The sequence below is a fragment of the Lathamus discolor genome, unplaced genomic scaffold (genome assembly GCF_037157495.1).
Source record: "Lathamus discolor isolate bLatDis1 unplaced genomic scaffold, bLatDis1.hap1 Scaffold_80, whole genome shotgun sequence".
Lineage (NCBI taxonomy): Eukaryota > Metazoa > Chordata > Aves > Psittaciformes > Psittacidae > Lathamus > Lathamus discolor.
The window spans coordinates 146043-159062 of record NW_027069391.1 but is presented as its reverse complement, the minus strand read 5'-3'; the positions used below and the strand labels follow the sequence as shown (position 1 = coordinate 159062).

The 13020-nt window shown below is 46.7% G+C and overlaps 1 long non-coding RNA gene across 1 annotated transcript; it reads right to left on the bottom strand.

Annotated features, from left to right (window-relative positions):
* Nucleotides 1-224: 224 nt before the first annotated feature.
* LOC136006933 (uncharacterized) lies at nt 225-1287 on the bottom strand. The gene is made up of 3 exons (XR_010609345.1): nt 1186-1287; nt 841-969; nt 225-485 (listed from the first exon to the last, which is right to left on the bottom strand). It is a non-coding gene; the product is annotated as an uncharacterized LOC136006933 (long non-coding RNA).
* Between the last annotated feature and the right edge of the window lie 11733 nt (nt 1288-13020).

Genomic DNA, 13020 nt, shown 5'->3' with positions numbered 1-13020 from the left:
AAGTGAATTTGATTCAGTCCCCTACAAAATGAATTTCTGGTCTTAATTTTACCTTTCCAGAAGTTCATCATTTAACTTAACTTTGCCAAAGTTAAGACACTTCTCTGGTGATGGCAGTATAAGTTCGAGGCAGGGCAGATCTTTCTTGCTCACCTTTACATTTCCAGGAAATACAAGGACTGCAGAAGGACATTTAATAACGGAACTGCTAGCAGGTCCTGTAAATATCAGTGCTAAGTGGATAAAAGCACAGCCAAACCAGAAATGTCTATGTTCCTTAATAACGTGTAATAATCTAAGCTGACTCGTTCAGGATAGGATATTGAATGGTTACAGTAGAGCCTGGGGGTTCAGAAAGGAGGGTTGCACTGATCTCACCTGTATTTGGCTTTGTAAAGCTTGGTCTAGATGCAACATCTTCAGTTCCATCTATAATCGCTGCAGAGGGGTAGGTGGGATGCATCGTATCCTGGCTATGGGCGCATCTGTTGATGAGAAAGGACGCCTGCATGACCAATATCAATTCACTGCCAAAAGTTTTGATGGTTAGTGAGATGAATCGCATTTTAGACAGTTTTCTTTGATCTTTTTTCAAGGTCCTTCATTCTTGATGCATCCTAGAATCTGAATCACTTTATGGGTATGACCTTTTACTCCAGATGATGTCCGGGGTGACTCAGGTACCGTGATTCCTAGACTAAGATGACAAGCTCTGCCGAAATTCAATTGCGTTTTAGTTTTGGTTGAGACCAGTTAAACAGTGACCTTGTAACATTACCACTTATTTTAACATTATCACAGGTAATTTGAGAGATTTCTAGTGAAAGTAAGAAAAAGAACCTTTCTGCCCCAAAAAATACTCCATAGTTATGCACATGTGGCTCTTTCCTCCTATTTCCAGCTGTGGTTCATGTTTGGAAACTGAGGCAGAGAAAGCCTAGAAGCTGCTGAGTGGTCTTTGATGAGGACCTGCAAGAGGCAGCAGATCAAAATTTAGGTGTAAAAATTAAAGATAAACCAAATTCCCCCCTTTTTAAAGATATATTCATATTTATTGCTTTCTTTTGTTATCTCATGATGCCACAAAACTTTTCTGAATCCGAAATTCATCCAAAGCAACTGACTTAGAACAATTCCTACACAACTCCCTGAATGGAAGGAAATTTTATGCATTAGGAAACTTACCTACTAGGGAAATATTTGGTTTATTTTCCTGGATGAAGGAAATGTTTCTTTTGAGGAATGTCACAGATTTTATATCTTCCTTTTGGACACGGGAGACCGCGATGTTCTCTAGGGAAGAGCAGAGCAAACAATTAAAGTGCTGCCGGTGTTTGTCTCAGTGTCGAAATACTCCAGTGGAACGATGTGCTGTAAAGGTGTTGTACACACTCTTGGAAATGCTTCTAGTATTTCTTTTGACTGGAATCCCATACAGAGTATTGGTTTTAAGCTTCAAAACAGCTTTGAAATGAGAATGGACATCTTGGCAAATGGAGTCCAAGACCGTGAAGTCAAGTCGTTGTGACCTTGAAGCAACAGCTTTCAGGGAAAAAGACTTCCAAATGCACCTCAAAATGATTGTGACAATTTAGAAAATGGAATTCCAGAGGCCATTAGAACTTCTGGTAACAGAATTGTGATCATATCAACTTAAAGGTGAACATTCATGCTAGCTAAGGTCCCTACATTATACAGAAATTACACACCCAGAGAAAGATTTAGAGCAGTTTAAGTTGTTACTTTACTACTTACATTAAGCAGTAGCTAATCTTATTCATTAACATGAATTTCTTTTCAAATAAAGCTAATCCTTGTTCTTTCCTAGAAGAGCCCCAATACTGACTGTGAATAAAGAATATCAAGCAGCGAGGGAAAAATAAAAAAAGCTTTAAATTCAACCACTCCTCACTAGCAAATGCTTAATTTGACAAATGTGCAGCTGATATGTTTTTCTATGAGGAAACTTGGGCAACTCAACATTTTTATTCTCCAGCTAACAAGCTTTATTTGCATGGCTTGTCTTCTCCTTCCTTCTATCTTGTCCATAGGTGCAGAGGAAGCTCAGGCTGGATATAAGGAAGAAGTACTTTATTTGTGAGGGTGGTGAGGCGCTGGCACAGGGTGCCCAAAGAAGTTGTGAATGCTCCATCCCTGGCATTGTTCAAGGTCAGGCTGGACAGAGCCTTGGGTGGCCTGGTCTAGTGTGAGGTGTCCCTGCCCATGGGCAGGGGTTTGGAACTGGATGATCTTAAGGTCCTTTCCAACCCAAAACATTCTATGATTCTACATATGTCCAGAGGCAAGCACGTAAGGTCTTACAGTTTTATTGCTTCTGAACTTGAGACATTCCTCCCAGTAGTCTCCAGTAACATCTGAATGGGATGAGGATAGCTTTGTATGGCATGAAATTTGTGTTGGGCACAAAGGCTCTGGAGGTCAGAGGAGCCCTCAAAATGCATGAAAACACATCCTAACTAGTTTTAGGCATCTAAAAGTTAGCCGGGTTCTTTTAACTATCTGTTTAGCTAACATTGGCAAGAAATGGACACTTCCAAAGGATGGTTCATCCCATTCTAAAATAATTTCAAGGAAAATGGCATGTTTTGCTTTCTGCAGGTCTCTGCCTCCCTGCACTGACTGCAAAATAAGCCCCAACGGTTAGGTCAGGATTGCTTGGTTGAATTTTATGCTGCTGAAATTACACCAAACAGATTCTCTCTTCCTATCCCCATACCCTGTCCTCCAGCACTTACACAGAACACAGGCAGAAGCTCTGGGGTAAAGAGTTCAGAGATGACATCCCTGAGGCAAGACACTACATCTTGACCAAACCAATCACATGGGAGGAAAGCAAAGCACCACGGCAGAACCGATCTTTAACTTTCCTATTTCAAACTGTCTTTGAAGAGATGGGAAAGCTCCTCAGAGGCCTGCAGTAGGCAGCGATGGATATGTTTAGACCTTCCAAATCTCTGGGTAGAGGCTAAACCATGACACAGGAAAGGGATGAAATGGATGCTCTGGTTTGGGGGTAAATGATGTGGGAAAGGCAGTCCAGAATCACAGAATCCCAAGGGTTGGAAGGGACCTAAAAAGATCATCTGGTCCAACCCCCCTGCAAGAGCAGGGTAACCTACAGTACATCACACAGGAACTTGTCCAGGCGGGCCTTGAATATCTCCAGTGTAGGAGACTCCACAACCCCCCTGGGCAACCTGTTCCAGTGCTCTGTCACTCTTACAGTAAAGAAGTTCTTCCTGATGTTAACGTGGAACTTCCTATGCTCTAGTTTACACCCATTGCCCCTTGTCCTATCACTGGATATCACTGAAAAAAGCCTAGCTCCATCATTCTGACACCTACCCTTTACATATTTGTAAACATTGATGAGGTCACCCCTCAGTCTCCTCTTCTCCAAGCTAAAGAGACCCAGCTCCCTCAGCCTCTCCTCATAAGGGAGATGCTCCACTCCCTTCATCATCTTTGTGGCTCTGCGCTGGACTCCTTCAAGCAATTCCCTGTCCTTCTTGAACAGAGGGGCCCAGAACTGGACGCAATATTCCAGATGCGGCCTCACCAAGGCTGAGTAGAGGGGGAGGAGAACCTCTCTTGACCTACTAACCACTCCCTTTCTAATGCACCCTAAGATGCCATTTGCCTTCTTGGCCACAAGAGCACATTGCTGGCTCATGGTCATCCTCCTATCCACCAGGACCCCCAGGTCCCTTTCCCCTTCACTACTTTCCAGCAGGTCAACCCCCAACCTGTACTGGTACATGGGGTTGTTCTTCCCCAGATGCAAGACTCTACACTTGCCCTTGTTAAATTTCATCAAGTTTCTCCCCGCCCAACTCTCCAGCCTGTCCAGGTCTCGCTGAATGGCAGCACAGCCTTCTGGTGTGTCAGCCACCCCTCCCAGTTTTGTGTCATCAGCAAACTTGCTGAGGGTGCACTCAGTTCCCTCATCCAGGTCATTGATGAAAATATTGAACAGCACCGGTCCCAGCACTGACCCCTGAGGAACTCCACTAGTCACAGACCTCCAGCTAGATTCTGCGCCATTGACCACAACTCTCTGCCTTCTTCCTTTCAACCAGTTCTCGATCCACCTCACTACTTGATCGTCAAGCCCACACTTCTTTAGCTTATCTATGAGGATGCTGTGGGAGACAGTATCAAATGCCTTACTGAAATCAAGAAAAACTACATCTACCGCTCTACCATCATCCCTCCACCTAGTCACTTCCTCATAGAAGGCTATAAGGTTGGTCATACATGACTTCCCCCTCATAAAACCATGTTGGCTGTTCTTAATGACCCCCTCATCCTTGATATGCCTAGTGATGGAGTCAAGAATAAGTTGTTCCATCACCTTTCCAGGGATGGAGGTCAGGCTGACCGGTCTATAATTACCCGGGTCCTCCTTCTTGCCCTTCTTATAGATTGGTGTGACCTTTGCCATCCGCCAATCCTCAGGCACCTCGCCCATTTCCCACGACTTACCAAAGATGATGGAAAGTGGCCTAGCAATGACCTCCGCCAGCTCCCTCAGCACCCGTGGGTGCATTCCATCCGGACCCATCGATTTACAGATGTCCAGTTTGCATAGCTGATCCCTAACCCAATCCTCATCTACCAAAGCAAACTCCTCCTTTGTCCTGACTCCTTCTGGGGCTATAGAAATCAAGGGCCCTCGGGGAGAGTCTGCAGGAGTAAAGACAGAGGCAAAGAAGGCATTCAGCACCTCTGCCTTCTTTATATCCTCTGTCTCCAGGGTACCCACTTCGTTCAGCAGTGGGCCTATATTGCCTCTTGTGTTAGTTTTATTTGCTATGTATTTGAAGAAGCGCTTTCTATTGTCTTTAACCCGACTAGCAAGATTGAGTTCCAAGGAGGCCTTAGCTGTCCTAATTGCCTCCCTACATCCTCTAACAACTGTCCGATATTCCTCCCAAGCGGCCAGCCCCTCCTTCCATAATCCATAGATTCTCCTTTTCCACTTGAGTTTGCCCAGCAGCTCCTTGTTTAACCACGCCGGTCTCCTAGATCCCTTACTTGACTTCCTACTCATTGGGACGCTCCGATCCTGAGCTTGGAAGAAGCGGTCCTTGAATGCTAACCAACTATCTTGAGCCCCTTTACCGCCTAGTACCCTTTCCCATGAGACTTCCCTTAGCAGTTGACTGAAGAGGCCAAAGTTGGCCCTTCGGAAATCCAGAACTGTGGCTTTGCTAGGTATTCTATTCCTCCCACACAGGATCCTAAACTCCACCATCTCATGGTCACTGCAGCCAAGGCTGCCATTGACCGTCACCACTTCGACCAAACCCTCCTTGTTGGCGAGTACTAAATCTAGCAGCGCTGCTCTCCTAGTTGGTACGTCCACCATTTGCATTAAGAAATTATCATCAATGCACTCGAGGAACTTCCTAGACTGTGAATGACTGGCTGTGTGAGTCTTCCAGCAAATATCGGGGTAGTTAAAGTCCCCCACGACGACTAAGGCATGTAGTCGCGAGGCTACTTCCAGTTGCCTGTAGAAAGCCTCATCAACTCCTTCATCCTGATCAGGAGGTCTGTAATAGACCCCCAACAACTGTATCACCCATGCCAGTCTGCCCCTTGATTCGTACCCACAGACATTCCACTTGCTCCTCATCCGACCCCGGACAGAACTCAATACATTCTAGTTGCTCTCTCACGTAAAGAGCAACTCCACCACCTCGCTTCGCTGACCTATCTTTCCTAAAAAGGACATAGCCATCCATGACCACATTCCAGTCATGTGAACTGTCCCACCATGTCTCTGTAATTGCCACTAGATCATAACCTTTAGCCCGCACACAGACTTAATAGGGGGAAATTATCATGTTTGGGTTGTTATTCATGCCTCTGCTCTATCATTTGATATTGGTAATACGGTGTTCATCAGTCAACTTAAACAATTAAAAGTTACTCCTCTAAGCTTAAACTTCTACAGCTCTAGTAATCAACATACAGAAATAAACATTCAAATTTTAGGAAGAATCCAGAGCTCAAACATCTCTATATAGGCTGTGGACACTGCTTATCTGAGCTTAGGAGAGGACTTTGTGTCTCTCTTCTGGTGCGGTTGTGCTTTTCAGCAGAGCTGGTTAGCCCAGGGCCCCGGGCAGTGCCAGTGCTGTGGGACAGCACAAAGCAGGCCTGCAGGAGCCACAGAGCCCACGTGGATCTGAGGAGAAAACAGCCGTCCAAGCACCAGAGGGGGATACACTGAGGAAGAGCCTCCTTCACCTGCATCGGGGTTTGTCACCGTGGACAAGGAGTGCCTGTGGCCTTCTGATTTAGACACGCCCCCCCCCCCTCCCCTTTCCAGCCTGGATAATGAAGCAGCAGGACCAGAAGCAGGACCAGCTTCCAAGCTCCTGAAGAAAGATGCTGCCTGTCAGACCAACATCACCACACAAGGCAGGGGCCATGCCCACAATGAGGACAGGAGCTGGTCCTGTGCTACAGCGCCTGTCAGCAACGGAAGGCAGGAGCTGAACCAGAAGATCCACAGTAAACTCTGGATCCACATAGCAAGAAAATGCCTGGAGATAAAGCACCGAATGCTCCCCGTGGCAGTGCAGAGGTCCACAGGCATGTTGCGGTCCTCAGTGCCCAGAATGAGGCAGGCTGCGGCTGGGTACCTGCGGCCACGCAAGGGCTCTGCCCATGTGGCAAAAGCAAAGCAGCTCAGACAGAAGGAATGGGTCATGCAGCAGCAGGTTCTGGCATCCCTCACCTGTACTGCGGTCCCTATGACACCGTGCTCCTGCCTGGATTGTATCTCCTCCTCCCCCCAAGTTCCAGGGGAGGAGATCAGGCAGGCATTCCTGGAGGCCAGGACCCTGCCCAGCACATCCTGCAGCTCTGGGAATGAAATGGGCACAGACACCAAGGGTGCGCCAAGGACACCCTGTAGCATGGTGAAGGACTCGGCAGGGCCAGCACCCACCCTTGTGTCCCCAAGCCTTGTCCCAGCGTTCTCTGCTATGGACACCAAGCCAGAGAAGGCACAGGGAGCACACATGTGCTCAGCCCATGAAGGCTTCATGGCACGAGCAAGAGTAGCCCCACAGAGCCATTGTGGCTGCTGCAAGAAACAAACTAAACCTGCTGATGGCAGCTTCTCAAGTGGGATAGCCCCTCGGGAGAGCACCACGAGCAGCACCAGCAGGGAAGGGAATGCAGCATCCAAGCCCTGGTCGAGTGAACCAAGCCAGGACAAGCAGAAGTGGCGGTACTCAAGGAGGCAGAGCCCTGGCAGCTCTGAGAGCTCCCTAAGCTGTGGGACATGGTCCCAGGCCACCTCCAGGAGCACAGACAGGCAAAGCAGATGGACTCCTGATGGCCTCTCAAAGGGAAGCCCACCCGAGATGGCTCCAACTTCAAGCCCCTGCTGCACACAGGGGATCCCCAGCCAGCACAGCCCATCCTCGCAGCAGCACTGCAGTTCCGCTGTCACCAGGAACGTGAGCTCATGCCAGCCATGCCCAGCCCAGGATGCCCAGGACACTGCAGCAGCATCGACCCTGCGTGCGGTGATGGAGAAGATTCGGCAGCGGCGAAGGAAGTTGTCCTCATCCCCGGAGAGGTCTCCCACTGAATGCAGCTAACATGGTGCGGAGAGGCAGGGCCAATCTTCCCAGGGCTCCTGTTCTCCATGAGCCCTCTGTTCTTGTAAATAAACACGTTGATGGTTCTCCAAAGATGTATGCAAGTAGACTAAGCCCTGCTGCAGGGGCAGGGATGTGAAAAGGAAGGTGGGCTCAGGGACACAGAGGAAGCTGTGCTGTCCCAGCAGGAGGACCTGGCCAAGAGGAGAAGCCTGGGCAAGGTGGGTTCTGCTCCTAGAGCTCCTTCTCAGCCCTGCCCTGCCCAGCCCCTTCTGCCACCCTGCAGGGCAGGTCCTCTGGCTCAACTTCACTTGTTCTCCAAGCCTTCCCTGAGAGCAGCTCCCTGCAGCCCCATCCCAGGCACCTTTGGGGACCACAGGACTCTCTGAGTGCCTGTAGCTGCCTCTCAGGGGCAGCTCCACAGCAGTTTGCCCAGACACAAGCTCATTGACCAGACAAGATGATGCCAGTGTCCAGCTGCAGGGCCGAGGTCCTCGATACCTACAGCACGTCTCTTGAGCCAGTTGCTGTACTGACATGTCTATGCTGTGCCCCACATCCTCAAGATCTCCTGCTAAAATGCATACATCATGGACCACTCCAGCTGTGCCGCTGTGCTCATCACCTCAACCAAGCTCCTCATTATCATCTCCTACACCTGCATCACAGTTGCCATCCACAGGATCTATGTCCAAAGGCAGGCAAAAAGCCTTCTCCACCTCTGCTTCCCACCTAATTCCTGCAGCCATATTTTATGGAACAGGCTTCTTCATGTACACACAGTTCACAATTCTCTATGGAGCACAAGAATAATTGCTTACTTTTATGCTCTGGTGATTCCCATGCTGAATACTATGATGTACAGTCTGAGGAACAGGGAGGTCAAACCACCCCTTCAAAGAGCAGTAGCAAGGCTGTATTTCTCTGAGTACAACAGTACTCCGAGAGGAGTCTTAAAGCTGTCTAATATGTGGACACATGAGCACAACTGACATCTCTGGTTCAGGCATTAGAACAGGCTGCCCAGGGCACTTGGCAGTGTTGGGGAACAGTTGGACTTGATTTCCTTAAAGGTCTTTTCCAACCTGGTTGATTCTATGATTATGGGACTTGACTCACACCCTGGCAGACTGATTTTGAGATACATGGTGCAAACTATGGCCCGATTGTGCTTGCTGTTGCAGTTGGATTCTTGGCATGCTGGTTCATGCATAGGATAGCCCACAGGATGTAGATATATGAGACCAGAGTGACCACAAAGGCTCTGCCCCCAGTGGCTCCAGCAACTGTGAGAATTACCAGTTCCCTACTGTAAGGAGATGAGCAGGAGAGGGCCAGCATGGGAGGGGTATCACAGTAATATTGTCCAACTTCATCAGAAAGACAAAAAGAGAGTATAAACATCAAAGATGTGCGCAACAGGGAGTTTAACAGCCCTGCTACCCAGATGCCAGCGGCTAGGTGAGCACACAGCTTTGTACTCATGATATTCATGTACTGCAGTGGATGGCATATTACAACGTTCCAGTCATATGCCATCACAGCCAAGAGGAAAATCTCTGTGCCTACGACATCAATGAGGAAAAAGAGCTGGATCATGCAGCCATGGAATGAAATCACCTTGTTCTCAAGCCTCGGGAACGTGGAGGTGAGGGGTGCTCTCAAGAGACTCCTAAAAAAGTTCTAGTTTCCTTTAGACATCAGACTGGCAATGAGAGTGTCATAATCAAAACAAACTTGGACATCCTTCAGTTTCAGTCCCCTTTTGGTTGCTGACCATTGAAACTAAAATATGACAGCAATCATGAGGACCCAAGTGCTTGTACATGTTGTTGCTACAAGATACAGTGAACCACTTCTTTCTTTCTCCTCTGTCAGGATGTAGCTATACTGTCTGATTTTACCCTTAAACTCACTAATTATACTCAAAGCCGTACTTGCAGTCCTGCCCCACGTGCCACCCCCTGCTTTAAAGACTTGCTGCTCTTTGTGTCACTCCATAAGGAACTGTATTTTTAAGACTGAGAAGCACCCCTCACATTTTTTAGTTCTTCTGCTAGACCTTCAGGAGGGAATGATGGGGCAAAGAGGAGATCCAAGTCCTCATGGATGCTTGCTAAGAATAAATCTGGGCTAATGCGTTTGAAACCAGGAACATCTCCAATTGGCAGTGCAGAAGCCATGTTTAACATTACGAATGAGCAGTGCTGGTTTAAGGTCAAATAAATGAATGCTACATATGTGCATTCCCCACATAAGGTTCAGCAATCACACACAGCTCAATGCAATCAATTCTAGGCAACATCTTTATAGGACCCTTTGCTGACACAGAAAACCCATCTATTCTTAAGAGACAAACAAAGAAATTTGCAAGTCCCAGCTGTGGATTTGAGTAGAAAACATCGTCTAAGGTGATGGGTCACCACATACAAATACTTATTTGTGGAGAAGTGGCTAACAGAGAAAGGTCACATTCCCATCAACAAGCTGAAATAGAACATTTGTTTAGAGAATGGTACAGACTTATTAGCACCAGATAATGAGGAACTGAGGGACATCATGAGGGAAGCGCCATGCTCTGGCCAATTAAAGACAAGGACACTAACTAATAAACAAGATAAGCACATAAAAATAGAGGATAGAAAAGTACACAGTTTAACCACAAAAATAATGAGCTTACGCAATGCCTTACTTATGCCAGAACCAATCAAGCGCCTAGTATTTGCATATTCATGTATTATTGTTGCTATATTAACCAGAGGTAGAAGCCCAATAAACGAATCACGCTTATGGATCACAATGGTCGCGTCTTGATTCCTCTCTGCTGCGACACTTATTCATTAACAGAACCAATGCTAGACCACACCACACCAGCTGAAGCCCTTAGGAGCAGCAGAGAAAAAAAGAGCTTTTTTCCCAAAGTACTCATGGGGAAGCTCTTCCTATGTGCCACACTTGGGAAAAGTTACCTTAGGAGATAAATGTTTCACCCTTTGATAATGAAGATTGTCAAAGAGAGAGAAGTAAATGAGTTGACCATTTCTTGTTAGATCCGCAAAATTAGGGACATGAATCTTAGCGGTGTAGGAAAAGTGGTTCAGACACACCTGTGACACAATGTTCATCTTAGAAAAGAGATTTAGGAGGGCAAATAGTCCCTAGCTTGATGTCAAACACACTGAATCAACATCAACAAACAGTGGACATAACTTACCGTAAGGAGCTGTCAAATTAACAGCACCGAGGTGGAAAGCCAGATTTCATCCATGATTAGGAGGGCACCAGAGGTGCTAGAAATGGGCAGACTTCAGAGATGGTTGAAGGGGAAGCACTGGCCACCCCTGGGGAGCAGACCTTCATGAGGACAGCAGTTCCGAAGTTCCAGAAACACCATGGGTCTAGTTTACCTGGGTATCAGGAATAGCAAAATCATAGAATAGTTTGGGTCGGAAGGGACCTTAAAAGTCATCGTCCCTAGATAAGGTGTGAATGTGGCAAAACTGGAATGAACATGGGGAAGTGATCAGAGTGGGTCATTTATCTGGGAGGAGACAAAGGTGGTGAAAGTGAGGTATCATGGCTGATGAGGGAAGAGCAAGAAAAGATGCATTAAAAGGGGCCAGGGGCCACTGAGCAGGCTGCTGGTCAGTTTATCTGGCCAAGTTCCATGCTTGACCACCACAGCTGTCCCATCCTGCTATTGAATTGTATTCACAATGGTGAGCTATGCATTTTGACTACTTCTGCCAACATCTGCGGTTTAGAGCTTAGAAATTCATTGGGGAAGAGATGCAACCACATGCCAGGTATGAGCAGTGCAATTATTTCACCACAGTAAGCTGAGACATCAGGCTGAATGAAAATCTTGTATCCGTGTGGCCATTCAGAGACAAGAGAAATTGCACACACCCAGCAGGATGACAACTTCTCATAGCTTCTAGTGTATGCCATAGGTTGGGAACAGAAAGAAAATAGCTTCAAGGAGATACAGAGAAGAACATCAGAGTCCAGTCTGAAAACCAGGAAGTTTTGTGAAGAAAAAGGAAGGGGATTTAATACTGGACATATGCAGGGATATTTAATACGTGGGTTAGACAGCACAAGCACTGTTTACTTTCAGAATCCAAGGAACTTTAGAAGTAAAGAGTCCATCCACAGTGTACCATCAGAAGCAAAAGGAGGTAGGCCATGAGCAGGGCTGGAGATAAAGCTCTGCACTGGGTCTAGGATCCATCCAAGAAGCAGAAGCACAACTATAACCACACACATCTCCACTGTAGTCAAAGAAAGACTGGCAGCCCTAGACCGAACTTAAACAGGGCTCCTGGGCCATGGGCAGTACCATGTGTGTGAAGTGGTCCAGGTGAGAATCATCAGGGCCATTAAGTACTATTAGTGTCTTCTAGTATGTTAAAACTAAAAAGAAACCTCATTCTTTGAATCAGCTGAAATACTCACTTTACCTGAAAGTAAGTTTTCAAGGCTACAGTTTCTAATATATGAAGACACAGAGTACTTAAAGCATGGATAAAAGAGGGCAAAGGCTCTTTGTTCACAAGCAGCCATACAGAGAAGACAAGGGGCAACAACTACAAGTGGACTGGGAGAGATTTCATCTCAAGAGAAGAAATACATCTTTTACAATAAGAACAATCATTCACTGGAACAGCCTCTCCAGGGACATGGTAGAGTCCCCATTGCCTGAGGATTTCAAGATGCAATTGGACAGGGTGCTAGATAATCTCATCTAGTTTCCCTTTCCTACAAAAAGATGATCTTTTTAGGTCACTTCCAACCTGGGCTATTGTATGATGATTCTGTGAAGAGCCTCTAAGTAATAAACACTATTCCGTGCGTGTGTGCGTACGCATGTGCAGTCCAAGGTGAATGACAGTTACATGTTAATGTTTAATCTTCCTGTTCTTGGTGTTTGTGTTGGCTCTACAGTTTGTTTTGTGTCTAAACAGCTCACCTTGGTTGGAACTAGATGAGCTTTAAGATCAATTCCAACCCAAATCATTCTGATACAGCATGATTCTATGATCCCTCATACTGTATGTTCCTAAGGATTTAAGAGAATAAAAAAGACTCTCTGTTTTATTCATTCAGAGGGGTACCTTTACAGAATTCCAGGCATCCTGCTGCAAAAGAGCACGTCAGAGAAGACTTTATGTACAGAGATGTGAATGAGCAACTGCAGGGAAAGGCTGGCAGTTCTCCTGAAGCAGCAGGATAAAAATGATCACCAAACAGAGCTTGCCAACAATTTTGTGCCTGTTTGAGCTGGCTGTTCAACGATAGAGCTGTCTGTGCTCCCATCCTCCCATTGCAACAGGGCAGCCCCACTTCCAGGAATATGAGAGTAGCTCTGCGG